Source organism: Oxyura jamaicensis, chromosome 7 (assembly GCF_011077185.1).
Source record: "Oxyura jamaicensis isolate SHBP4307 breed ruddy duck chromosome 7, BPBGC_Ojam_1.0, whole genome shotgun sequence".
Lineage (NCBI taxonomy): Eukaryota > Metazoa > Chordata > Aves > Anseriformes > Anatidae > Oxyura > Oxyura jamaicensis.
In genome coordinates, this window is record NC_048899.1 from 5496141 (window position 1) to 5520885 (window position 24745).

Genomic DNA, 24745 nt, shown 5'->3' on the forward strand with positions numbered 1-24745 from the left:
CTTTATTACCTTGAACTAGTTCAGTGTCATTGGCAATTTAGCAGAGTTTCACATTGTGCCATCTGTTTCTAACCTAGAATTAGATGATAGGTATAGCGTTTTTATTTTTTTTTGTAATAGCTCTTTGTTATTTCTGATCACAGGAATGTGCTAGACAAAGATCAATATGCCATCGCATGTTTAGAATATTTACATAGCAACATCAAACAATCTAACAGAAATTTCTTCAATCTGTATAAATAATTTAAAAGGAGAAACAGTCTTGGGAAAGTAATCACAGTTTAAACCTGAACTGAGATACTTTTCTCTGACTGATGAAAAAGATCAATTATTTGAGAAATGTATCTGTGTCTAAGGTACTCATTGGAAGGTAAAAATCTGTAAATGCATATGCCGTCTAGAGAAAATATATTGAATTATTTCATCAGTTATTTGTCAAGATTATTCAGTTCTCATAAAAAAAGTTAAGAATTACAAGTATCTAGTAGTTTAGGTTGTTGTAGCAATGGCTTATGGTTCTCACACCAAATTAATAACTTTCTAGAGCTTGTTCCATGTGTTTGACAGCACATTATTTATACAAGCTTGTGAACATTTTAAATGTTAGAAGACTATTAAAGTGTAAGATTCCCAAATGGATAATATACCGTATGTCATGGTTTTGGAGGATCTCTGTGTGTGTGTTATCTCTCAATTATTCCAGTTGGTTGCTGACACAGACTTTAATAGATGCAGCTCCAGGCATTATCTTTTCCCAATTGAAGTTAGCAATTAACTTTCTGTATTAATGAACAACATCTAGTGTAATGCTTAAAACCGGTCTCCTACCTAAATCGATGAACAGTGCTCACAGAGTCACAAGGGGGTGCGGAGAATTACCAGAATTGCTGGGCAACATTTAATTTTAGACTTGGAGTGACTTTGGGTTTCTTCTCAAATTTATTACTCACGTTCCCATGGCACATCTTTGCTAGTAGCATTTTCAGAATGCTCTTTCAAATTGATGGGTTAAGAACATATTAAATGAAAATCCAAAGAATTACAGACCCTTTACAGCATGTTACAGATAGATGTTTTGATGATGACCCTCTTATGATGACCCAGCTAGGAATGGTTTTCTACTACCAAGTAATGAAATGTGTTTTTATAAACCAATTAAATCTTTTGATTCTGATTTGATCCAGTCCTGTGGTAGCTGGTTGAAAAGATCATATGTAGGGAATGCTAATGAAAACATGTTGCTACTTCTCTTTTCCTTGTTCTCTATATTTTTGGGATTTGTCCTATACTTTGGCTTCTTGCAGGAACCTTCAGTGAGGTTAAAAGCTTGGAAAGAAATATGAGAAGACTTTCAGTCATTCCTTGATCATATTTTTACTGGTATCAAATGTGATATCTCAGTATGTTTCCCTCTGCCTGATTGGTTTCATGCACATTATATGTTTTGGATAAAGTTTTTAATTTTTCCTCTTTCCATCTCACATCTTGGTTCATTTTCTATATTGTTTCCTGACGGTTGTTCAAACACTTGAAGGGATATTACAGTAGGCGCCATATTTTTATCTCTGTACAATTTGGGAAAAAAAAAAAAAAAGAAATAAAAAAAAATAAAAAGGAAAGAAAAGAAAAAATCTATGAAAGAAAAAGAAATGGGGGATAGAGTGTGACCCTGCAACTCTTTGCATACCAGAGCATGTGTAGTCCCTGATCTTGGACATATTTTAGCTGGGTAAGTACCACTGTAGCATAAATCTATGGTCCAAAGCATAATCAAAGTGACAGCAAACAAGGAATAGAACATTCCTGCTCATCATTGTAATGGGGTACATCTGCATTGGCATCTTTTAGTAAAGTGCCATTTTGAAGCATTCTGTATACTTCACTATGAAACTGAAGCAAATAAAAGGACAGAAAGCCTGGCCTTTCAGTTCGTAGTTGGGAAATGGATTGGTGAATTCTATGTTTCTGAAGATGAGCTGGATACTCCTACACGCTTAAAATAAAAATGGCCAAGTGGAAGTGTCAGCAGTTGCAAGTGCTTCTGGGACACAAATAGGGAACATTTGCTAATATAAGTGAGTGTTGCTAATAAAATGTAAGCTAATATTTGTGACGATGTTTTGTGCTTGGTTTTATATCTGCTATCTATATTGCTAAAGATAGAAAACGTCAGTTCAGGATGTAGAATGGCTGGAAAGCATGAGATTCATTTCTGAATTGCTTTAATGGTGCGTAATTACAGTGGTCAGGATTGAGGGGAGGGAAAGAGTTCCTGGTATGGTCAGAGGTGTCCACTTCTGTGTATCTTGCTTGCATTTTAATGCAACCTTGTGCACTACAATTCAGAGAGAACTATGAACTCTTCCATATGGTTTAGTGGGAGATGTATGTGCCGTGGCTGAGTAGCAACACAATGAATGCTTCTTAGACTTCAAAGCATCTTGCTAGCAGTGCTAATGATGAGCTGCAAATAATGATCATCTGACTTTGAAGTCATAGATCCTATCTTCCTTGCTGATACTTGGCAGAATATTTGTTTCAAGGACTTTTGCAGTATAGAGGTCTAATCTTAGTCCCTCACATTCAGTTCTTGTCACTCTAAAAAGAAGATGCATTAGCTCTGTCAGTCATATTAGACTCAGTAGTGGATTTTTTGTTCCAATTTTATGATTCAGGTTCCTGTTTGCAGCAGTTCTAGGAAGGTCTCTCTTGGTTATTTCAGCTTTAGTGGCAATTTTGAGGCACAGATGATTTCAATGAGCTGGGTGACAAACTACAAGTAAACACTACAGACAACTGTATTACAGTTCACTTCTGCTGACTTAGCTGTAATTCAGCTCTTTTAGGAGCTGCGTGTTTCAAATGTGCTAATTCTGTTGACTTATAGAAGAACAATGTGAAATCTAGTGGTTCATTGTTTGGCCTTGCAGGAGGATTATGTGCCATTTGGGGACTACAGCAATAATGTATAACTTGAGCCATTTTTATGCAATCTAGGCCATACACCATGTCCCAAACTTTGATTCCAGCTGGAAAAAAAGAAATCCTTGCAAGGAGTTGAAAGGGAAAATAAGTAGGAGTGATTGATAGTTCTTATATTATTTATTCGTGTATAAACTCAGGATATCAAGCTTCACTTCAGCCGTGTTCTTGTATACGCTCAGGATATTGTGCTCCTCCTTGTCTGTCCATGAGGGAATGCAAATATATAGATTATCTGTCATCTTTAGGCAAAGATGAGATTCTGGATTTGTCACTGTAATTTCCATTAATCAGTGAAGGTAACATGTAGCTTGTCTCCTCGGGAATGAACAGGACCGTGTAGACAGCTGCAGGGCAGTTGAGCTCAGAGAAATTTGGCAATGGCTCCCCTTTATAAATATATAATTGATTATTTTGTGTTACATTATGTATTTTCTTATTTACTATTATCTTTTTATATGCTTCTAATTAGTGCATTTTATCTATGTACTGAGATGTACTCAAGCTATAACAACCATTATTACTGCATATGCAGGACATTTTTTATAAATTTGAATGCTGTGTCTTATTATTTGCTTGTATTCGCTGTAAAATGCTGCATGTATCTCATAGATTCCCTTTATCCTTTTATGGACTGCCATCCATAAGTAACTCATAACTCGTATTGAGCTAAAACTATGGATGGAAGAGGGCAAAATTGTTTTGGAAAAGATTGGACGTTTTTGTCTAAAAACATTGAAGCTGCATATTTACTGTATGTGAAGCAATTTTTTAATGAGAAATTTTATGATGCTTTTCATGAATGCTGCACTGACTTAATGTTTCTTTCTGCTGTATCTTTCCTTTAACACTAAGACAGTAGGATGGGGAACGGGAAATGGGAGCATCGGTTAGTTCTCATGTGTGTAACAACCAGCTACCTTCGTAAAAGATAGTGTTACACACAAAATCCATTCTTTTTTGCTGAGAACTGAGGAACAAGTGTAATACAAGTGTACATTGCATTAGTTTTCTTACAGACTTGTTGGCTTCAGAAGTGACGGTATATTTGTTTACTTTAGGTTGGTGCTTCTTAAACAGGCTGCTGCAAGGATGAATATGTAATTGTAAATATTTGATCTGTTACCCTGAAATCCTGTATGCATATGCATATGTGTTTTGGGGCATGTGATTAGTCATAACAACTTTACATTATGTATGGATAAAAGAAAGAGAACTGATTTAATCAGTTGAGCAGTATTTGTTGACTGAGAAGTTCCTCATAAAATGCTGCTGATAGGAAGTTCATATGGAAAGCAGAAAATTCTTTTAAAACTCAGTCAAACATACTTTTTTGGTAGTTCCTAGACTTAACTTAAATTGATTTCCCTGCTCGCAAACATACTTGCAGATCAGATAAACTCTAATTTATGGAGTAACTGAAATATTTCAAAAATTCTCCAGTTTTCTGGTCCCCAAAGTCAATACCTTTCTAAACACATTGCTTAATATTTTCCAAGGTGTTTCAGGTATATAAAGGCTGCCTTGCATAATAATGATACATAAAGCTACAATGGATTTTCATTCTTCCCCTTTTCTAATGTGAACTAGTGCCCTGTTTGCCTTTGTTATTTTTGCTCTACATTAAACTGACATTAATATTTTCACATTAATACCCAAATCAATTTTCTGAAGGTTATATTTAATTTGAAATGACTATCATATGCTTACTTCATCTTAGAGGTGTTTTTTTCTTCCCCTTCAGATTTTACCCCATCTCAAAAGCTCTATTTATCCAGTCTCTGACGTGATTTAGGGTAGGCAATTTAAAACCATTTGTATTAATGCAAACGTGACTGAAAAAATGTTTCACATTATTAGATTCATGCATCACAGATACAGGATGGCAGGAATGAATTTAGCAGGTGATCTGTGGCAGTGCATCTGTGGAAGTCTAGCAGAGATGGATGGGTACAACAAGGTCAGACACCTACAGAAAGCCATAGAGGACCTGACTGGGAACTAAGAGCATGCCATTGATTTACAAGGCAGGCAATATGGCTGTAAAAAGAGGTCTGGAAGAGATGGGAGCCTCAATTAGAAAGCTATAGATTGGCATCTGATGAAAATACACTGACTGAAGATGACCTTGCATTAAAATAGCAAAAGGGAAACAAGAATGTGTGCTTGTTACATGTAGAGGAGGGAAGTGACACACAACATGCCCTGCTGAGGAATTCAGCTCCCTGCAACTGATAACTCCTGACACCAAGCACTTAGAGTTCAGCCTCACCAGATGACTGCCAAACTCTGACCACATTGAAGTCAATTTGGACTGCATTGGGGTCAGAATTGGAGCAGAAATTTCATATTTCAATCTATTTTTTATTATTTTTTCTTTCTTTTTTTCTTTTTTACGAGTTTTCTGGTCTGTCTTCTCTGGCTTATAGGAAAAAAATATTCATGCAGCTCTTTTTCTGGCAGAAAAAAAGTTGTATTTGTGTGCTTTTTATGTTAGGATGAACATTTTTCTGTGAAATATTAATAAACAGTGCTATTTCTTGACAAGCCACGCAGCAGTCCCTTCACAGCAGTTTAAATCAAACGAGATAGTCTTTAAAGGAAATAATGTCTTTAAAAGTATCGGAAAGACATTAACTTGTAAAAACAAAAAAAACAATACAGTTAAAATTTGCTATACGATACTTCATATTATTAACAGAGTAGCGACATTTTGAGCTTTTGGGCATATCAGGTAGATCACCGTTTTCTTGCAGTATCTCTGACATTTCCTTTTTACAAATGTATACACATTTATAGTAAGTAATGCTTTGAGAGGCAAATAGGATCTAACATAAAAACGATGCTGCTGTTTAAACTTCTGAAAAGCAGTATCTTCAATAACCATATAAACAAGCATTTACAAAACAAGTAGACAATTGGAGTTATGCAGATTAAAGTGAAGGTGCAGGTTCATATTTCTGGTATTTATTTGGAAGAAAAAAGTCTAGCACAGTTATGTTTCTGTTGATAGTAGAGCTGGTTAGCTGTGTCAAAGTCATTACAAGGATTTGGTTTGTGAAATTAAATTTCCCTTATTAGCTCATGTTTTATTGGTTCTGTTGCTTCTTCATAGAAATGAAACAGGAGCAAGGGGACATCTTTCTTTCCTGTCCCACTTCTTCTCTCCTGCCATGCATGGCTCCTCTGTTTCTTTAGAATTTTAGTCTTGTTCAGCAACTTATTGAATACGTCAAAATATTTTGGTGCGTGTTCTTACATAGTGCAGCCATGTACTCAGATGTTATTTGCTCTGTATTGCACAGATGAAAAAATTGACATACACTTAAATGTCTCGTTTTTGTTCCTGAAAGAAGTGATAAATGCTGGAGAAATAAATTCTTTTTCTTGCTTTGTGATTTCTCACCACTGCATTTAATTTTTGTCAATTTGAAACATGGGGTAAGGCATTGAAGTGGAAGATGTAAGAGGATATTGCATATGACAGCGGTGAACAGGAGCCCCTCAAATGAGGTAATTTGCAAATATGTCATTTATTATTCAGAGAGAGAGAATACAAGAATAAGAATTTTCTCCATCAATATAAAACAGCAAAAACAGAAAAGAAATGAGGGATCAGACTGCCATGTGGTGCATATCCTTTAGACCTACCAGCACTGTAGTGGGAGCTGTGCAAGGATTTTCTCAATGCTCTTTATAAGGGCAGGGTTTTACTGTCCTTAGCAGGCCTATTCCTGACCTGCTTTAGTCTGTCCTGGCTCTGTTGTCTTCAAATGAAGGACTTTCTGTCACAAACTAGGTTGCTGGTGAAATTGTATCATTCCTACTTAAAAAGGTATTATTTTGCAGAAAGTAAATGTGAGAAATGTGAGCTCTCTTGTCCAGATAACCTCAGATTAACTTGCTATGCACACATTAACAACATATTTATAAATCAGTGTCATTTTCTTGACATCTAAGGAACAGGTTGATAGGCTGGTAGAAAAAAAAAATTCCAAAGACCTTGCATGACTTTAGCTATTTGTTTTAATATTTTTTCCTCACAGAGTGAGTTTTCTTTATTAGATAAAATATTAATAAACTTATAAACATAATATAATGGCATCTATAGCCAATATCGATAACAAATTTGAAGACCACTGAGCAAAAATTGATGAAAAATTTAGGGAAAAGAGAAAATAGCATGTAATTAAAATAGAATAAATAAATTTAGCCCTTATCTTCATAATAAATAAAGCATCTTAAACCATTCACTTGATAAATACTAACAAAAAACATTTGATAAATACTAATGCAGCACTTTTTTAATCACGAAGAAACAGTTCAGGTATTAGAAATGAATCACCATCCTCATGCATTTTCAAAGCTAGAACTCCAGTCACTCAAAATAAACATAACTGTCAGAAGTGTAACTTTCTGGGAGTAATAGTACATCTTTATATATATATATATATATATATATTTCATACAAGGGCTATTTAGTAGGACCATCTGCAAAACAAAATACATTTAATGTGTAACCTGAGATTACTTTCTCTTTGGGGTTACTAGGGTGCTATATCATTGCAGGTCTTCAGCAAAGTAACCAGAGGCAATATTCTACGCATAGCAATTTAACTCAGAAAATTAAATCCTAGAAGTTAATGAATCCAAGCATTTTCCTTGCTTTTTTTTTTCCTCCTTTTAATTTTATTTAAACTGAGAACCATGCATGCTTAAATACAAGTACATTTTTGCTATTATGTGTAATTTTTTTAGAAAGAAAAAAGTTCAAAATAGAAACTAGATATTTTTACTATTCAGTAAATGTCAATTCAATTTGTAATGTTTTCTTCCCTTGAGATTTAGATAAATCATGTGCTTGCAAAAGATCTATGTTTATGGGACAAAGGTCAGAAACCATTTTAAAAAGTCTCCATATCATTTATGCATATGTATGTGTGTGCAAAATGTGCAAAAGTTATTTAATGTAATTAAACTTATTTTGAGTTATTTAGCTATTTGCATATCAAGCTAATGAGATTAAAACCTGGTAACTTTGATATGTTAAAATTCTCCCAGTTAAATATTTTGCTCTAATATAAAAGGCCTGGAGGCTGCTGGCATGAAAGTGTTTTAAAGCAGTTCTCTCTCCCTTTTCCCTTTTTTCTTCAAGTAATGGGGAATAAAAAACAGCCTGTTAATAAAAATATTTGTTCTTCTGGTTTATTTTGCATTATTTGTATGTCCTTGTATTAATTTATGAACAATAAATGCTCAGGAACTGGTTTTTACTTGGAGTAGACAGAGTACATGTTTTTAAAATATTTATAAGAAATGTCTTCCTTGATAGAGACGTTCTTGAAAATCATCAAATCCATTGGGTGATTCCTCACTTATTTGCAGTAAGATTCTTCTGGCTCTTGTGGCATAGTAGAATCATTTCATTTTATCTGTGCTAAGAAGAATGCTTTATCTAGAGAGAGACTTTCTATTCTGTTCCTACCAGGATTCGTTAATTAATCAAGGTTTTTTATTAACTTATGGACATTTTTTTCTTAAATTAATACAAAGGCAGACTACAAAATCAAGAGTTTTGTCCAATTGTAATGCAATGTTAGAAACCCAATAATCTAGACCAAAAGTAAAATATATTTAGAAGATGTTTTTAGAGCTGTGAAAATAGTTGTAATATATATATATATATTATGCAACACAACATTTAAATATATTACTATAAATATTTAAATATATTTAGGAAACATTTAGAATGTAAATTATTCAAGTATTTTTACAATTATAAAATGCTAATACAATCCAGTTAAGAAAATGTTTTAAACAGTAATGGCATATTGAAATTAATACAAAAACTAAGATTAATTCCTCAGCTGAAATAAATCTCTAAGGCAACTCATTTCACTGATTTGAACCTTATTTGCACTATTAAATAACACGTTTTCTTCTTTTTCCATATGTTGCCCAGTTACAGCTTTACCAAATATCAATAAATTAGCTGCTGAAGAGTTGCATTGCCTCAATATTAGATTCAAATTGTTGCATTGCTTATAACTAATTAACTTTCTTGCAACTTTGTTGAACATAAAACATATGTTGTTATAGAGAATTTATCAACATTCCAATCACAAAAGAACTGCAGATACAAGCTTTAGAATTTCTGAAAAATACTGCTACTTTATATCCAACAAGTGCAGGTTAACTACTGGCAGAAATTTGGCTACTTTTTGAATATAAAAAGAAAGGGAAATCGCCTTTAACGGTAACAAGATTATTGACTTATTAAAACATAATTCATGATGTAATTTTAATAGAAACATTTATCATGAGAAAGTTCCTATTCCTGCTGAGCCTTTAGAGATTGTGTTATTAATATAAATAGTAATTATTAAATTACTTTGAAAATATTGTAGTGCTAAATTGTTGCATTAATTTATCTTTTTGTTGTTGTTATTCAATGTTCAGGGAATTGCATTGTAGAAGCAGGGATGAAAAATCAGTGGTTAAAATTAAGGGAAATGAAGTTAAATATAGTCAGGCCAAATGTTCTTCTATACGAGTACATAATTTACAACTTAAATACAATTTTATATAATGTTAGATTCGAAAAGATAATTTGGTCTTAACTTATAGAAGTATATTAAAAATGCATGGTGAGTGGCCAAAGTAACTATAGACTCACCTTTCACATTGCTGTAGACTCATCAGCGTTTCTTATATTTTGGAGTTTTATGGTTTTGTAACTTGAGCATCAAATGTTTGTTGGTTGTAACACTTGGAACACAAAGTTTCTGTATCAGAATGGTTTCTGAGAAAGTAAAATGTAAAAAGGGATGGAAAGAGTTTTTTATATAAAATAATTGTTGACTCCAGCTTGGCTCACTGGCTTTAAAAAGATGGAAATTTTCAGGAATTTACCTATATATTTTCCTGTGCTTTAGACATTGGCTTTACTAATGACAACTAATGAGCAATTTTGAAACTTTCTTTTACTCTTTGGTGGGAATCTGCCAGGGTTTATGGCTCTGAAAACCTGCTAGGGCATGTCCCTCATTTCCAACAATGTGGATCTCAGCCCTAGGATAGAGGAATGTCAGTGAGTGGGCTAAGAAGAGACATTCAAGGAAGAAATGTCATATTCTCCTGTATTTATGAGGTTACATATATGATTAATAAGAAATGTAATCCGTTTGAACATATTTTGTTGGAAGGTAATTACAAGATCTCATTAACTTGTTACACAACTTGTGGCATTGCATATAACAATTTTAAAGGATGCTCTCAGGGGTGTGTGTCAGGGGTTCAGCCAGTCCACTCCAGATCCTCTGGGAGGGGTGATTACTGTGGAGGTGCACAAAAAGCAAAGAAATGCATCTCTGTGCACGCAAAGGCATTTTCTGACAGCTATCCTTGTGTTTTCTACTGAAGGGTAGAGGCTGGTGTGCCTGTGTGGGGTGAGTTATGTGGGGATTCATTCAGTTAAATGGTGTAATTTCTGTTTAGATTAGGAAATGTAATTTGTTCTTTCAGGAAATAAATAAATAAAAAACAATAGATGAATAGATGAGATTTAGAAGATAGTTTCCTTATGTTCAGGATTTATTATAGCATTTTCTTATTGTACTTTGGAGGGCCTCTTAATGGAATATCTTTGGAGTTTTTGTCTACTTCAAACATCCTTTATTAGAAATGAAATAATTCTAATAATGTTAGCTAAACATGGATGACTTAGCAGAAGGAAAAATATTAAAGTTATTAAAATCGAGTAGGCAAACTCATCCAAATCCAGTAGAATTGTCACATCTGTCAGAGATGAAATCTTCACCATGTTAAATTGTTTGTCAAAATGCTGATGGTCTTTAAGGTCCAGAAATTCATCCCAAGATTTCAGTGCAAGTACTAGCTGTACTACAGCAATGCTGTGATGAGTCATTATAGAGATGTTTATTTTTTTAAAAAGTCTTTGTATAGAAGTGTATGAACAAAACTGTTTACAAGAGGTTCACGAGAGGTGAACTATAGAAAAGGGACAACTTAAAAACCACCAAAATATTTTGAGCTTGCTTATAATCCATATTTCACGTTTGTGTCGATTTTGGTTTAAATAAATACAGTTTAAATAGAATTTATTTGTGTCTTCACAACTTAGTAGCTGTAACTAACAGAGATAATGAAATATTTAGAACACTATGCATTTTTGTTCAAGAACTCATACAAAGTACTGGTACAGATGACTGAAAGCATTCATGCGTCTGCATTAAAACCAAGTAATGGCTTGAGCTGGGAAGAGGAGGGAATTATATGCAGTATTTTTTGAAATTTTCTAAATCTTTATTTGGATACACCCAGTTGTCCCAAAGATTTCTGGCTCTTCCATATTGTTTGAAATAATTGCATCCTTATGAACTGTTATTTTTTTGTATTTACTTTCTTTATGATGCAATTTTGTCAGACTGCAGATGGTATTTAATTAGTGGTGGTTTTATATTTCTATGTCCACAAATACAATTTTCTATACAGATGTAGTCCATAATACTGATCTTTTATTTATTTTTTAAATAGTCTGTAATTAATAAATTGAATATCAGGATTATTTCAATCTATTTTTCTGTAAAAATATAAGATTCCCAATATTATAGCAGACTGTGTGTCCATCTACTTGTATAGCTTGTCCAGTGTCAGATGTCTCAGAATAAAGATGTGTAGAAATTAATGGATTAAGTCAAATTAGCGTTTCCTGGGTCTGGTGTCTTCCTAACCACAGCACTTAGTACATGTCTTATACATACGAAGCATGAGAATTTGGATTCCTCATGAATTTATATCTAACCTAGAATATCTTTGGAAAATATAACCATACAATGCTGTATGTACGTGTAAAAGTACAGTAATTTTAAAGCTATTCTATGCTAGGCCTTCTTACAATTCCTTAAACTTCAGGGATAGCATAACATGCTTAGAATTAGAAAGAATTCTTTATTGATAGCTGTGTTTCATTCTGAATTTCTCCATATTCTAGTTTTGTGAGGGGAAAACGTACTCACGTGACCTTCTCTGGTTGCCATGTTTTAATCTGTAGTACTGTCATGTGCTCTGTCACCCTACCAAACCAATGAATCCTTCAATTTTCATTTCTTTTTGAAGCATTTTTGTCTTTAATTCCTTCTGTTTCCTTTCTGAGATGGGGAGACAAAACTAAAAAAATTATCTTCTTACTCTCTTCTCTCTCTTCATTTTTTCTGAAGTTCTTCTATTTGTTAGTCTAAAGCTGATCATCTTCTTCATAAATGTACTGAAATTGCCATAATGATGTTACTAGTGATGCAGAGAATTGTTCTCCAAATGTTTATTTAACTGAAGTTGTACAAGTATGTGAATCAATTATGTATTTTAAGTGTGCATGGTACAGCAGTTATCCATAGTGTCTTTCATTTCATATTGTCTAATTGCCTAGTAACACAGATGTCTGAACCTCTCAATCTTATTGTTTGCCTTTAGACTTTGTTATATATTCCTCTAAAAAAAAAGCCTCAATTTCTTGTTTTGATATAGAGTATGTAGACATTTTGTACAACCCATTATTCTCTGGAGAGTTACTTATACAGTGTTCTACTGTCAGTTCATGCTTGGCAAGCATTTTCCAGCTCGAAAAATGGGAGCATTGAGGCATAAATGGACAAGTGCTTACTTCTGACAGTCGATTCGGTATGGCTTCATGGGGATGTGCAGACACATAGCAAATGGAAGGGTGGTATTCCACTCACTCCAATTGGTTGACTGTGGAAAACATCACTGTGTTTCCAGCAGTATCCTTTTAGAAGGAGAGGTTTGTGGGTTTGCTTTTGTTTTGATTTCATTATGGAAGAAGTATTTTATCTCCCTAATTAATCTCTAGACTCTTAACTGGTAAAGAATTGCAGACTAAGTGAACTTTAGAGGATTCACATAAATAGTTAATTTACTTTCTGGGCTTGAAATATGATTCTGAATGGGAGAATAAAAAATAGACATAAAGACAATTGTATGTATCAGCATGACTCAAGATATAAACATGTTCTACATATCAACGGTGGGTTAACTAAGTGGGTTAACTACAATTTGAAGACTATTTGAAGATTATAAAATCAGGGAAAAAAGTCTGTCTTTTGAACATGCTTCTTTCATCCAAACGAATCTCAAGGACTAAGGAGGTTGACATATCCACCAGAACTGCCTTCATGATGGCCTTAGCCTTACCCAAAAACTGCACTCAGTTTTTGATGTAATTTTCAGTAAGAATTGCCAACAGGTATTCTCTTGTGATTTTTAGGTTTTTAGTTTCATACCTGGCAATAAAAGATGTAAAATATGGAAATACAGACCAATTTGATAAGTGTGCACTTCTCTGATAGGTTTTTTCTCTGATTTTTTTTTTGTTGTTGTTGCATTGAGATGAAATGCATTTGTTATGTAGTTCTTCCTCTAATAAATACTACGGAAGTAGAGCTGTAGATTTTTGGACAAATGCTTGAATACTATCTGTTAATAGCATTCATTTTAAGCAAACTTGTAACATGGTTTTGGAATTGATTGACAGTTTTAACATGAAAATCCATATTTGTGTAAATGGAAACTCTGCACAGAAATGTATCAGTTTTGCTAGTAGACCTGATGAGTAGGATTTTTGAGGTCCAGCAGGGATTTTCAGGAGAGGAGGAGGAAAGAGGGATGGTCGGTGTCAGTATTTAAGACAGTTACAGCATCTTGCCAGGAATGCATGCTTCAGCAAAACTCCTTATGCTGCTGTCATCCTACCACTAAAAGCTGGCATTTTAAACCACTGGATACGGAACCAATCTTGGGCAGGGTCCTTAGCAATCTGTGGATACACTTCAAGGCCTAAACTGTACATTGAAATAGTCTTTACACATCTATGGTTTCATGAAGTTTTATTAAAAGTTTCCAGATTTTGACACATTAGTTCTTTTGGAACCACATGATAAGAGTAGAGAGCAGGAAAAGATAAACTTTGTCCAAAATTATTAGTGCTGTTAGAGCATTCACGGCAACAACAGAGGAAGGGAGCTTTCTAAAATAACTATTGAACATTCCCTGTGTGTTTCACTTGGGAGTAATTTCTGTGTCCAGGAAAGCAACAGCCCCATTCTGTCCTAACTTCTCACTGTTCATCATCGACAGCAGACAAAGAATAAATTTCTCATTCCTTCTCTTTGTATAAAGAGTGAGCTAGGGAGCAGATCTTAAATCTTTCCCAAGATTGCTTTGATAACAATATTACTATTACCCTGAAAAAAGCCGATGGTTTCTCGCAGTAATTCACTATACCAATTAAGATGTTTACTTCTGAGTATGCAGTGTCCCTCTACTGTGAGGTCTTTTAGACTTACAGCACAACCTGGAATTCAAAAGACATAATTAGGCATAAAGGTGTAAATTCAAAATCTATTTAGTAACTCAGTAATGACATATCTAGATAATTAGAGATTTTGATTCATAAAATGTGCATAAAGCCCCAGGAGGGATATGAAATGGGAAGTAAGGCCATCACTGCAGGGTAGTGAAGTTTCCTGTAGGGATAATGGAATTAGAGAGCCACCCACTCTAGGGCATGGGACCAGGAGAACGAATAGAGAAAGCAAAGATGTTTCTGAAGGGGGATGGATGCACAAGAGGAAGAAATCCTCTTTTCTACTGAAATCATTTTGAAATCCCCTTGACTCTTCTTGAGCCTTCTCTTTCTCTTCTTACCAAGATCCAAGTATCCTATTATCATTTAGGATCAGCTGTTATTTCTGAAAAAGTGTGCATTTTTATCCCCTGAAATCTCACTAAAGGTTTGTTTGATTCATGTGTTTGTACACACTGAAAAGAGGGATATCTGTTTTCCTACTGGTGCATAGGTGTCACTTAGGTTAAGAAATAGACTTCCTGAAGGTTTTATTGCTAGCCATCATTAATGTACTTTGTTCCTTCTATTATATCCCGCTTGAACTTCTGCTGACTGGACTTTTCACATGGGTACAAAACAAATTGTGCTTGACATAAGATTTATCTGGATGAAGTGTTTTAAATTATTTCAGTGAGTCTAATGAACAAAATTTAATGGGTCACTTGAGGCTCTATTAAGTTGAGTACATCCAAACAAATTTGCTTTTCAGGGTTCAGATGCTTTTATAAAGCTGTTGACACAAATTTACTAGGAAGTTTGGCAAATTATTTTACAAGAGAGCCGAGCTTTTCAATTGAAGGTAAAACCTTGGCAGATCTATTAAAGAACTGGGTTTGTTTGCAGCAGATGACTAAACACTAACATTGAAGTTTTACAGAGTATTCATGCAATAGGCATACCAAGATCTTTATTTTTTGGACACATCATTTTTCTTACTTATATCATTTTTCAGAAGATATAATTGCACATGGGAATTGAATGCTTCATAATTGATGTAGATTGTACCAAAACAGGTTCTGAAAAATCAAAAAGAACATTTTGTCTTCTGTTAAATCATCATGTCATAAACTTTTTGTTTTTGTATTACACAACAATGGGAGGCAACCTATTAAGTCTGTTTCTGACTATGCATGCTTGTACTACTCTGAGTTGTCCTGTTACAGGACTGTTGTTATTCCCTAAATCTTGGGAGCATTTTGAACAAATCTTTATCATTTCCATCACAAAGAGTAAAAAAATATGGGCCAGCTCTAGTGTCAGTGCCAATTTAGACAAGTTCTTAGTTCCAGGTAGGCTGTTTGGTTGTACCAGCACCAAGACTGTCTTAGTCTGAGATTTAGGAATATAGGAAGTTTTTTTCATCCATAATAATCTTAAAAAACTTCAGTTTTCTTTGTCAGTATGGATCCATCACTTTCGGAAATATGTGACCATAGAAGAAAATCAGTCAGTGTAGTTTGTTCCTGCTAGACTGGAGCATCAGTTGTTACAGAAAGGTTCTGGTTAGGTTTATAGCATTACACGCAACATAATTAGGTTGATGTTCTCCTTCTGGCAGTGTGAGCCTTTACAGTGTTGCACACTGAATCTTTGCCAGAGAGCTTATCTAGTTCCAGGTACCAGTATAGGCACAGTTATAAAATAAATAATGACTATATGATATCACATAATCTCAGTGTTGAGTATTTACAGTTATCGTTACATATGAATGCTTTAAATATATTTGAAAATAATTTCATGTTTCGAATGTATTCTTATGGCATCTAATTTTTTATCAAGAAAAAGTTTAAAGGAGAGGACAGAGCTCAGACTGATGCAGAAAAGTGCATTAAAGGAGTCTCTCCAGAAGGAATTGTATAAAGAAACTGCATCATTAGGAACTCCTTATTTTCCTTTGGCCTCTAAGAGGTATAATGTTTTGTTGTTTTTTCCTCTTGAAGCAGTTCAAAGTTTAATACCATCCCAAACTGTTATGCTTCCTTGCAGCCAATGTATTAAGGACAATATTTGATGAGCTTCAGTAAGCATGCTATTTTAGTCTCTCTAAATGCTTTGTTTTTGACAAATTGAAGTGGCCTAGGAAAAAAAAAAATCAGAAGAGGAGGTCAGTTAAAATTCACCATGATACTCTTTGCCCTGAGAAATGAGTCCTTAACTCTTCACCTTTTGATGAATTTGGTTGTTACGAGACTGGCTTATAATAAATATTTTGTTTATGTAGACAAAAATAGCGTATTTCCAAAATCCTTTAAATGACCATTAACCTGATCAGGAAAAGGTGCTTTGAAGGTGAAAAAAAATATATTATTATGTAGCGGAAGGAAGGTTTTCTTTGTTCGAAGTTAAGTTCACTTCCATTGGCAATCAATAGTGTTGTCCCTGAAGTAATTTCTATACTAAATTCCATTGTGATTGGTATTCATTTTGAGCCAAGGCACCTGCTTTGCTTCAACATTTTAAATCTCATTGAGGCTTTAACCCTCTTTAAAGGAAAATACTTGAAAGAGTTGAGCAAAAGAAAGATGTTGCAGGGACACGAGAGGAATCTCGTGAAGAAGGAATTAGCACTTCTGAATTAGAGTTGATAATGGGTACAGGCTGAAATTTTATTTCTCAAAACTTAAAAAATAGAAACTTAGAAAACTTAGAAAGTAATAATTCATACACTGAAAGCCATTTGGTAAGCCCAAAGATAGCAGACTTCTTGTTGTTGCTGCCAAATGGGACTGCGAAATGAAGTTTACTTGCCTTAGATTGCAGGTACATATGGTAGCCTTGGATAAGCATGAACTGCACACAGAGCACAGTTAAAGTGGGGAGGTTATTAATATGTACTTTGCTCTGGGACCCTTTTGTTACGTATGGTTATCTGATGCTGTCCACTGTGATTCATCTTGCCTTGAGCTCCATGTTGCCATGTATAGATTATTTCAAACCACCACAGCATCCTATTTAACACTAGCAGTCTTTACCACATACTGCATATCTGAAGAAGCAGAGGAGCTTTGCAGTATTGATCTTACTTTATCTTAGTCCACATTTTGGGGCTTTGCTCTTTTTTTTCTTGTTTGTTTTCTAGGAAAAATATTTTCTTAAGTAAACCTGTGTCCTGTGGCTCTTGTCTTTCTATATGTAAAATGGATCTGTATGTCACACTCTGAACTTGGCCCTGCTGTGCCATCTAAATGTGTTTCCTATCTTCTGAAACACTAAAGCTAGTCAGCCTTTCATCCTGTAGTAAATAATTGCCTATACATGACAGAAAAGTAGATTTTTTTCTCTGTTCTTGGTGAACACTATATATGTTTAGAAAATCTTATTTCTATGCAATGAAATCTTTATTGTATTTTTCTGTGTGTTTTATTTGCATCTGGTTTGACCATTGCGTAAAAGATATCTGTGTAAAAAAACAGCCTCTCAGTGACTATTCGTTTGCATGCCTACATCTGCAGTATTTTGCATTGCTACAATGAATTTTTGTCCATTGCTGGCTCCTCATGAAAGAAGGGTGAACAAATGAAAAACTATACACACAGAAGATGCTGAAAGATGTTTTTACACTTGGGCAGATAATGAAGCATCTACTATCAGCCAGTTTTTTTCTCCCTCTCTGCTGTTCTGAAAATTAATCTAAGGAGGAAAATCACTCTTCTGATCTGTACATACTCTTAAAATTAAGTTTCAAAAGAAGTGAATCAGCATTTTTGGCTCTGAGAAGTTATTTCTCCAAAAGGATTGCAATTATGGGAAAAAAATCCAGTTATTCTAAGAATAAGGAGAAATAAAACACAGCCTGCTTTTTTTTTTGTTTTATTTTATTATTTTATTAGGCAGTGTTATTTATTATTTATAGTTCTTTCTATTACTTCGGTGGCTTATACTGGTAAAATGTCAGGAACAACTCAGCTACTTTTATGGGTAGTAGACTGTTCCTACAAGATAGGCAACAAATATGATATTTTTCTATCAGATGTCTTGGATGATACGTGTAAGCAAAGATATGCCTGGTTAATCTTATTTTCCATTTTATTTTGATCAAGGTAAAGTTGAAAGATGAAGCATTATAAAATGTAATGCCAGATGGTGAGGTACAAAAGCTTGCCTAATCTGTGGTCTGAAGGGTGAATGCTAACAGCTCTAGAAGGCTGGAAAGCTCATGTAGTTGGAAATAGGTTTGGGAAATAGGAGTGTTTTACTTTTAGGTCACCAATTCACAGCTGATACATCTGGGTAATAACCAAAAGCTACTTTCATGTTGTAGAAGCCTGTTGTCTTATTAAAATCATACTCTCATGCTATAAATAGACACCTCACAATCTAGCCTTCAGATAGCAATAAATAGTAACATCCTTTCATGCACGAGTTTGAACAGGAGTGGGCTGGATGACCTTTACTTCTAAACGGTTCTAGCAAAAATGGGTTAAATGGAAGGAGTAAAACAACAGGGGGGAAAAAATCTCCTTGGGGAAAGCAAGCTGATTAGTTTGTAGACACAACTTCAACTCAAGAATTATTTCTCCTCTCCTGAGAATGCTTGTATGTATTTCCCTCAGGTCTGAATGGTTTCCATTTACTTTGGAAGATAGTTAAGCAACTTCATCTACAAAGAGCTGCCAATGAAATATTTGCAAAATAACTAGCAATAAAAAGAACCCGTTCTAAACAAGCTGCAAACATTTATGGAAGGTCTGCATTCCAGCTGGCAGACAGGTATGAATCGTTATTCTAAACACTGGTCCTATAACTTCATAAACCCCAGCTTTGTGCAAAAATTATATTTAGGGTTACAAGAGATGGCTACTAAGCCATCTAGTCCATAGCTTTATGTGAAATGTTTTATGTCACTACTTACTTAAAAAAAAAAAAAAAAAAGTGTCTACCTATGAAGAGTGCCTTTTTATAGCATTAAACAAACAAACAAACAAACAAAAAACACATAAAATAAGAATGTCCTATGCACCTGGTGATTTTTCTTATGGTTTTAGTACCTGTCCTTTTTCTGTGGTGTAATAGTGCTGGGAAGATTCCTGACCAAAAGAAGCATTTCCAAGTGTTGGGTTGATTGTTTTGGGTTTGGGGGGGAATTTGGTTGTGTTGTTTTTTAAACCCCTAAGTACATATCCTGATCTATACAAATCCTAGTACATAAAGTGACCTTATTTCTATGCCTTTCTACACCTTTCTAGGTAACATCTGTCAAGGAATTATTAAACATGTAATAAATTTACAGTCATGCCTAAAAATAAAGACAAATGTGATGTAGACAGAGTTACGTGGTTTCTGATCTAAAAGAAAGTACCTTATTTATAATGGAAGACATGAGAAAAATACTGTAGTCTATATAATTGTGGATATATGTAGGATGTGTATATTTTTTGTATATTTTCTTTCATTCCCAGTAGATTTTGGGGCTTGATTTCTGTGTTTGACTGACCAGAATAAATAATAATAATAATAATAATAAAAAATCTTGCAGTTCTACGCTAGAATTAAATGATATGCTCACTAGAATTAAAAGGCTCAAATTTTATGGTATAGCTAAAACATAGAAGTAAACTAAATATACTCATGAAATTTAGACCTACATATTTCTAATTAGCAGGAGAGGTAAGGCTCCAAGCTGCAGAGGTGAGGCATAAGCTGCAGCAGAGAAATAATTTAGAGTATACATGAATAGAAGTTTTAAAGAATAGAAATAGAAACTATGTGAAAATAAAAGCTTTGTTTGACTTGAAATATGTACAAGCCTAAAGCATTAAAAGTCCTATACTGTGAATTGAAGTCTAAACCACCACTGGCTGGGTTTCATCTCAAGTTACTTTTCAGCTATTGTAGTCAACCTTCAAAGTATTAGTTATATTTCTAATAGTGAACTAAGCTGAAAATTTATTATTTTATTCAAAGCAGTTTCCTTCATCTTATTACCAAGTTAGTGGTTAAGGTCCATTCCAAATTAACAACAGTTTTTATCAGATTAAGAGAGAGCACAGAAAAAAAATGGGTACTTGGACTGCTTCAAAGTAGTTTAAATGATTTATTTTTCTATTTTTGCTTTTTTTTTTTTTTTTTCCAAAGGTGATATCTGACATACAGAGCTTCAGTTTAAATTTCACATCAAGCTAAAATTAATTAGATCAGAACTTTGATAGCAGACACTTCACTGGTCAAGACAATTTAGTATTAGCAATTGAAAATTACTATTATATTTTTTATTTGACCTTATAAAATTCTACAGTAAATATTGCTTACAAGTAAGAATTACAATTATTTACTGTATATGAATTATAAACAAGAATTAACTGACCAAGTGATATTTATCAAATAATTAACAGTTAAAAAGATTAACAAACATTGAATTAAAAATTAAAATGAATAATTAATAATTAAAAGGAATTCCTCTGAGCTGGAAATAGTTGCAGGCTGCGAGCTTATGAAGGAGAAGCAGTCAGATATGTTTGCCCTGGTTTTACTTTTTCTTAAGTACCCCTCAGCTGTGCTGAAAACAGGCTAGGGAACCAGATGGGCTCTTGATTGGAACCACTATTGTATATCTTCTATTTTATGAAGGAACATTTTTGCATTTTATTTATTTTTTTTCCTGCCCTAAATACTTACACCCTCTCAGCACTCCTCATACTATGAAATTCTATTTTGGAATAATGTTTGGGTGTTCTGCTGCATTAAAATCTATGCCTAGTAAAGGAAGATGATCATTAAAACTTCCATGTCAGAAAGGCATGAAAGCTCATTCAAATGAAAAGGGAGCTTTGGTCTAATAGCCAAATGATTTATGGGTGCCAGAACCACCTATTTACCTATATCTGATATAATAGTTCAACAATTTTTTCTAAATGTTTATTTCAGTCACATGGAATTTGATTTGACAGTTGAAAAAATGGTTAAAAAAAATAAAAACCAGACTGGATGAATGACAAAAAAAAACAAAACAAACAAACAAACAACAACAACAACAAAAACCCACAACACATTACCGTGTTTCAGAACAGATTTGTTAACATTTAGTGACTATGCTTTCACATTTCTCTGTGTAATATAAGTAAATATGATGAATCAGTTTCCTAATTCCTGATGTCTAGGGGAAAATGTCCCACTGAAGAATTGTCATCAGTATGAATTGCCATATGAAAAACAAAAGATCTGATTTTACAGTATTTAATACTGAGTGAGCTACTTATTCATTAACTGGCATTAACATGGAAAAATTAGATCATCTTTTCCCATATCTTCTTATACTTCATGACTTTCTTTCTAAGAATTTATACTTCTAGTGAATTAAACTTATTTCCACTTTCACTTAACCACAAGAGTTACCTAAGGATTTAACTGGCAGATGGACTGGACTGAAATTTCAGCTTCCCCTGGGATCTGAAACTAATCCCAAAATAAAATTTATTTTTTTTTCCAAGCAGCGTTCATAATGCTGTTAGAGAGGGCAGCTTAGGAAGATGGCAGGTATTTTGCAGCTTGCTATGGGCCATGTGGTGAAAACTTCCATCCACTCCTATTATATACTTTTTCAAAGTCCAAGTTGCTCGCAGCAAAGAAAAAAAAGTATGCTTGTTTTCAAATGTGTTTAATAGGTTGAAAACTGAAGAGCAAAAACATCTGTTTTTAGTCTAACTTGAGGGATCTAAAGTGAATTCCAGTTTTCCCCATCCACCTAAAAAGGCATCCCATGCAAAAAGCTCAGTAGTAGATCTTTTATGTAATAGTTAAGAAAGATGAATTCTATCCAGGAAGCTCTAAATTAATTTTATTCTAAAACAAATGGAAAGCAAACAATAACAAAAGCAACATAGAAATCGAGTCACTAGCATTGGCAGTGGCTTATTATCTATTTCAGGTACTCTTAAGTGGACTTCGCAAGCCTGGCAAAGGATGAGTGCCATTGTTTGGTGGTGTCGGTTACCTGCTACAGCACCAGCACTGCACGCAGTTCTGCATTCTGCCTGACTGCAGTCAGGTCTGGCACTTTCTTCCTTGGTTCATTTGGGATCAAAACTGTTTGACTGGGAAATACTCAAATGGAGCCTTCTGTCATCTGCATGGTTAACTGGGGTGGAAGGTATGTTTATGATTGTCCTGACAGCATGGATATTGAAGCATAAATAACCGTTTTCCACTTTGGTATTAAAACACTCTCTTTAGAAAGGTGACTTCTTAATACCACTAAAAACATGTTTAGAAATACTTCAGAAAGCTGTTACTTTTTTAGTTATGGATTGCTGGGCATATTTACAGGTGTTGTAGAGCTGTATATAATAAAATTGTTTACAAATTAATGCTCAGAAATACTTGTGTTTACAAATTCATTATGGACTACTAATAAATAAGGATAGTGTTACTTTGTGCAAAACTATACTTTTGTCTTCGCTATCTTTTAGTACTTCCCATGTGATGTTTTCATGGTTGTTTTCTAAAAGTTTCCTTAAAAATTAGTTTTACATCAAACAAGTCTGTGTGTGTTTTGCTGTGCATTGTCACTACTAAGCAGGGTGGTGAAACCTCAAATAACATTCCAAAAAACTTGTATTCCTGTAGCAGAGGAAGCTGATACATGCTGAAGCATGAATATCCCTTCTTGGAAGGGATAGTAGAGAATGACAGTAATTGTAAAGCAGGAAGAGAATCTCTATGATCTATTGTATTATACTGCCAACACTGGGAAGTCATTACCTGTTGTCACCTGCTTACTCTCCCCCAACCTATCATTAGTTCTGTTGCAATCTGAAATTTTTATTGCCTGGTAGCATGTAATTGAGGTACAGCATGAGCATGTTTAGACATGATGCCCCCTGCAGCAAGGTCCCTCTTGGTTTTGTGTTGTAGTAGGTTGAGCAGAACATCTTAAAGGAATTCTTGATTATTCTTCCCATCCTAAAAACCTGAACATCTCAGCTTTGAAGGTTTCAAAACTTCCCAAAGCTGTGTAAGTTTTATTAGATAAAGGTCTGAAACAAAACTGCTATCACATTCCTGTCCAGAATAGGACAAGCATTGAATTTGTTTCCTCTGTAAAGAAATATTTTAATTTTGCCTCTGATCTTAAGATAGCTTCTTCTTTCCAGAGCTACCTGAATAAGATGTTGATAAATCAGTTTGTCTTTTGTAATGGTTGTACTATTATCTGCCTAGATATTATGATGATATTAAAATGTGTGTTTAATTCACTAGTGCAAGGCTGTAATTCGGTAAAACAAATCCAATGATTCTTGCTGTCAGAAAACTGCAATAAATGCAGATTAACATGTGCACTGAGGCTGAAGCCTTTTTGTGGAAAATAATTCTCCTTCCTGCTCCAATCAAATGGACCTCTCTCAATAAACATTTTGATAAGGAGAGGCAGAACTGAGTGCTTGCCCTGCTATTATGTGCTTTAGGTGAAGCAAGTCAAATAGGTACAAGTATTACATTTTCTGCTCATTTTATAGGACTATTTGACAACGAATTGTCTTTCCGCAGGAAAGATAATATTGCATTAGTTTTCTCTTCAGACCTCAAATGCTGAAAAGGTGCCTCAAGTAAAACATACTTATTTGAATGCATACATCTGGCAGTGTTCCTCTAACAAAGCAAAGCCAAATGTCACATATTTTATGTAGTGATGTTGTAGCTATGATGGTCCAAGGACAATAAGCTGGCTAGTGTAGTTTGAAATGTTTGAACCCGTTTGGGTTCCACTACATAGGCTGGAAATTGAAGCACCAGTAGTGAATCATAAAACATGAAACAGACATAATGAAACAGAAATTTTTCCAGGCTTCTGCTAAGCTTATCTTCCCAGTCCGTTTTCTGTAAGCTGCTTTGTCCTCTTGTAAATTACTTTTTTTTTTTTTAGGGTGAGGAAGAGCTTCATCAGTGCAAATTGGTACAAGCAAACAATGATTTTAATCAAAAATTATATATATTTTTTTGTCCATAGAAATACAAGATTCTGTGTGGTGGTTCAATTGCAGTGAAGAATTGCCAGAAGTGGTTAACAGAAAACATGCATGAATTGAATTTTTGGTGAGTAAATGATCGCTTTTTTCTTTTTAATAGGTACAGCAAAAAATTGTTGTATCTTTTCAGCATGCTTGGTATTCAAGAACTATAGCAATGTAGACAGTGTAAGAACGTGAATGGAAAATGCAACTGTACTATGTGCATAAACTCCATAAATGCTCTTTTGTGAGAAATTGAAAGGACATGAAATGTTTCTGGAACTCATGTTAAATGTACTAATGAAAGGTGATTGTCTCATTCTCACCTAATATTCTTGCAATAATTTTGGGGGAAGAAATGTTTTAAACTGAACAC

General features: G+C 34.2%; 1 long non-coding RNA gene across 3 annotated transcripts in view; it reads left to right on the top strand.

Moving 5' to 3' along the window:
* Nucleotides 1–24745, top strand: part of LOC118170143 — a 189069-nt gene that overhangs the window by 125355 nt on the left and 38969 nt on the right. For all 3 annotated transcript variants that reach the window (XR_004752515.1, XR_004752517.1, XR_004752516.1), the window contains exon 7: nt 24369–24454. This is a non-coding gene — a long non-coding RNA (uncharacterized LOC118170143). The remainder of the gene's footprint in view (nt 1–24368; nt 24455–24745) is intronic.